This window comes from Austrofundulus limnaeus, unplaced genomic scaffold, assembly GCF_001266775.1.
Source record: "Austrofundulus limnaeus strain Quisiro unplaced genomic scaffold, Austrofundulus_limnaeus-1.0 Scaffold516, whole genome shotgun sequence".
In the NCBI taxonomy this organism is placed as follows: Eukaryota; Metazoa; Chordata; class Actinopteri; order Cyprinodontiformes; family Rivulidae; genus Austrofundulus; species Austrofundulus limnaeus.
Window position 1 is genome coordinate 89,906 of NW_013952918.1, and position 4,725 is coordinate 94,630.

Sequence of the window (4,725 nt, forward strand, 5' to 3'; positions counted from 1 at the left end):
GTGTGTGTGTGTGTGTGTGTGTGTGTGTGTGTGTGTGTGTGTGTGTGTTAGCAAAGTATCTCATGAACTACTCAGTGAATTCTAATGAGACTTTCAGAAAGTAAGCCTTGGGTGTAGAAATACAATTGATTATCTTTTGGAGCCAGCCTAATTCAAGATGGCCGCCACAGCTAATCAACCTTAGCAAAAAATATTTTAAAAATATTTTAAGTGGCAGTCAGTATGGGTTTAGAGCTAATAATTCCACACGGCTCTCATGGACCTAGTAGAGCAAATAACTGCTGTTGATCAAAAACAATACTGTGCTAGWATTTATGTTGACTAGAAAGCTTTTGATGCCACTGATCACAATATTCTTGAAAAATTGAACAAATACGGTCATAGAGGACCAGCACTACAGTGGGTATCATTGTTTAAAGGATAGGAAACAGTTTGTACAAATAAAGGATACAAGATCTGAATTGGGTAATATCACATGTGGAGTGCCTCAAGCTTCTGTACTTGGGCCAAAGTTATTTATTTTATATGTGAATGATTTAGTAAATGTGTCAGGGTTGTTCAAATGTGTTTTATTTGCAGACGATACTGCATTTTTTTATTTTTATTTTTTGGTAACGATATAGAACGGATGTTGGTAATGATGCAGATAGAATTTGCTAAAATACAAACCTGGTTTAAACTTAGTAAATTATCATTAAATTAAGATAAGACTACTTATAAGATATTTAGTAATAGAAAGAAAACTGTTTATGTTCCATTTAGAGTTGATGATGTTGAGATCTGTAGAGTCAGTGAGGTGAAGTTTTTGGGAGTCACCATTGATAGCTCACATGGAGACCTCATACGTATAAATAATTTAAGAACAAAAATAGCTAAATCCRTTGCAGTGTTGTACAAAGTAAAGGACTTATTTTATGATAAAGCACGGTTTATGTTGTATAACGCAATAATTGTTCCACACTTAATTTATTGTGTTGATGTTTGGGGAAAAGCGTGTAAAACAATAACAAATCCTGTTTTTATTTGACAGAAAAGAGCTATAATATTTATTACCAGAAAACATTACAGTCACCCATCAAATTCATTGTTCCATCAGTTGAAGTTATTGAAATTCTCTGATTTGGTTGGTTATAGTATTTTGTCAGTTATAGGGCTCATAAAAACAAATAAAACAAAAAAAATTACCATCAAACATTCAATTTTGTTAAAAGAGAGAGTTGTTACAATCTGAAGGGGGTAGAAATGTTTGTCAAACCTGAAGTTAGAACCAGTTTGAGGGAACGGAGTACTTCAGTCCAGGGAATTAAATTACAGAATAATCTGGAGGATGACACAAAAAATGTCAGATCAGTGTGTATATTTAAGAGAATGATAAAGGTTAATTTGTTGGAGAAACATGCATGAGTATGATGTATGAATTGTTGCTTAAGAAGGAATTAAACCTCCATTGTTTTTATTTTATTTTGTGTACATTTTTGTAAAAYGAAGATTATTTTTGATTGAATTTATTTATTTGAGAAAAAGGGGCAGAAATCACAAGATTTTTCTTCTTCTGTTACCGTTCATTTAATTCATGATTTTTTATTTTCTTATATTGTATATTTAATTTTATGTTGTTTTGTTTTAAATGAATAAAGTTTATAAATAAATAAAAGATAAAAGTAGTTATAACTGAAATTTTTATGGATAGTGAGCTGAAGTTTGGTGTGGTCTACAAATGAGTGCTACTTGATGCTCCTTTTGTCTGTTAGCAAAATATCGCATAAACAACTGGACAGATTTTAGTGAAACTTTCATAAAATAATATTTTTTTAATCTATAAATGACTGACTATAATTAGTCAGGTCCGGTGGTGTATGTAGGAGGCTGTTGGACAGACGGTAAACAAACACATATTGAGGCAGTGCTGCCTCTGGAAATCTTTTAATGTCGGGTCCACTGAACATCCTGAGGTGGCACCAAAACCAAAAGCCAGAACAGAGTTACAGGAGATTRTTTTATTCTTGTCGTTAGGAGTTAGTACAGAAGTTATAGTACGTGTGTCAAACTCAGGGCCTATGGGCCAATTGTGGCCCACTGTGGCATTTTATGTGGCCCACTTGAGCTTATGTGAAGGCAGCACTGACTATGAACTACATCTCCCATAATTCATGTTGATTATTTTACTCACAAAATGATGGCGTCTCCCTACTAGCTGGAGCTGCACAGGGTTCAAGGTGAAAGTCATCATGTAAAATCTTTATTCAGATACATTTTCAACTGCTACATTTGGTGCCGCCCAGTTGTACTGGGAAGTGGTAATTTTCCACTTACAAGTCATAAATTTAACATGGAATGCCCTTCCAGAATGAATTCCCTGTCAGAAAGTGGGAAAGTTCAGAATTCAAAGTGGCAGCTACTCACCACAACTCAACAGTGTGTAAAACTCTTTTACTTTTAATAGTATTTCTGTGTTATTTATTTCACAATTATTCAGTAGTACTTTGGATGTGTTAAATATTGTTTTTACACAGGAAATACCACGTAGAGCTGAGTTATTGTTTGTTAGAGGTGCTCAGTCATGAGATGCGGAACGTAATGTTTTGTGTTTGGTTGAAGTTAAACAAAACATTGAAGTTAATTACAACTGGCGAATCAATCACTGTTAATTAGTGAAATTGGTTAGGAGATATTAGCTTCTGTAGCATACAGTATATTGTTATACAGACTGTAGCACTCTGCTGAGTCATGAAACAATTTAACACAAATTATTAAATATTACAAGCTGATTTGTCCTCTTATTTAGGTAATATTTACACAATGTAATATAATTTTATATAACTAATTTTAGTATTTTGCTAGACAAACCTGACCTGTTGAGATGGTTAGCTAATATCAGTAGAGACAAGTTTCATCCTATTATGCAGTGAACATTTTTACGTGTCAACTCGTAAATATTTAGTTTTATTATTTATGACAGTAAAAAATAATAAATATAATTTATTATTTGCTGAAGAGGAGGAGAAGAAGAATGAGGAAGAGCAGGAGAGGAAGCAGGAAATTGGATCAGGAATCACACACATAAAAAACACAGCCAGGTATCTTTAGGAGTTAATTTACGTTCCTCAAAATTTGCTTTGATTTTTATGAAAAGCTGCTTGTTTATTTAAGGTTTTATAAATTGATTAGTATTTTTTTCATCATTGAACACACATATACAAAGTAGTTTTGATTGTGAAAAAGTGTTTATACTGTAAATCAAGTATTTGTGTTAAAATCATGGTCCCACTTTTGTCTGTTGTGTGATAGGATAAAAGTCCACCAAACCAAGCTCCCAAGGCTGAATTTCAAMCCCCTGTCCACAACCCATACTCCARTCTCTAACTGCTCACTCATATTATTATTTACAAGAGTTGCTCAAAACACCTCATTCTGTCTTTAAAGGTGGWATGTGATGTGCATTATTTTAATAAACGCTAGACTTTAAATTTGGTTTTGGCTTTTGCTYCTCTCTGCCACACCTCTGACTCACACAGCCAGTTTCCTTTGGCTCAAAAGCTGATTTCCTGTCTTATTTAGCCACAAGCTTCTCAGCAACAACACACTCATTAGGAGGAAAAGAAACTTAAATCAATAAATAACGGTCACTTCTTTGAAGTCTTTTTAATCTAAAACTGATTTCTTATCCCCAAATGTGTGTGTGCGCTCTCATCTACCTTAWTGATGTTGACTTTTTACCATTATGAGGCAAAACAAATCATAAATGATGTTCTTAACGAACAACAGGAAGTTCCTGACTCAGGCCTCTGACAATAAGGGCTTAGTTTGTAAATAAATCTCATGCAACAGCAAAAATGACTCCTCTACTTTAAAGAAATAGAATCAGCTATTTTGAGATGGTTCAGTGGCAAACTGTACAGTTAATGTCAAACCCAGAGGTGTAAATAACCATTTTGGAGCACAAGGCAAAACCCAGGCACCAGGGCCCCAAGTTTTTATTTAAATAGTTATAACTCAATTAATTTCACAGATACTGTGCAAAAATTTGTAGTGGTATCTAGCAGTCATCCCCAATGCAATGGGAGCTAACCAATTGTGCAGGGTCTCAGATTTTTGTACATAGCGATTACACATATTTTCAAGTTTTGATCAACATGAAAAATTGTAACTACCTTAGTTTAAAACTTGCAGGACTGGCAGCAGGCTACATACATTCCTTTAAAGTGGTGTATTATATGGCACTCTAAAATCAAAAGCCATAACRAGTTTTTTAATTTTTTTAAGTAAAATATTTAGTCTCTTTTTCAACAGGTTTCTTCAGTCCAGCCCTCTTCTTTGCTCAAACTCTTGAACTAGTTTGTGGCAATTCTTGCCAAGGTGGCTCAAAATGTTCTGATGCATTTCAGTAATCAGGTGGAAAAATCTAAAAAAAAGTTGAGTAGGTCCTCTGGACTTCATTGAAACGTTTTGTCTCTTCTCAAAGAGACTTCTTCAGACTACTTCTTTTAGCTCTGTATGGGCTAGCTCTGTATGGGTTAGATCAGTCTATAAAGCTGTCTTGGAATTTAATGCAATCACGGGTCTCTGATGCTGGTATTTTATGGGTCACAAGCTGAAAAGTTTGGAAGCCACTACGCTAGCTGTGTTTGGGCTAGATGTGTATGGGCTAATTGTGTTTGGGCTAGTTGTATATGGGCTAGTTGTGTTTGGGCTAGTTGTATATGGGCTAGTTGTGTTTGGGCTAGT

The 4,725-nt window shown here is 34.4% G+C and overlaps 1 long non-coding RNA gene across 1 annotated transcript in view; it reads left to right on the forward strand.

Annotated features, from left to right (window-relative positions):
• LOC106530402 (uncharacterized) overlaps positions 1-4,725 on the forward strand; it is a 12,128-nt gene that overhangs the window by 527 nt on the left and 6,876 nt on the right. The window lies entirely within an intron of this gene.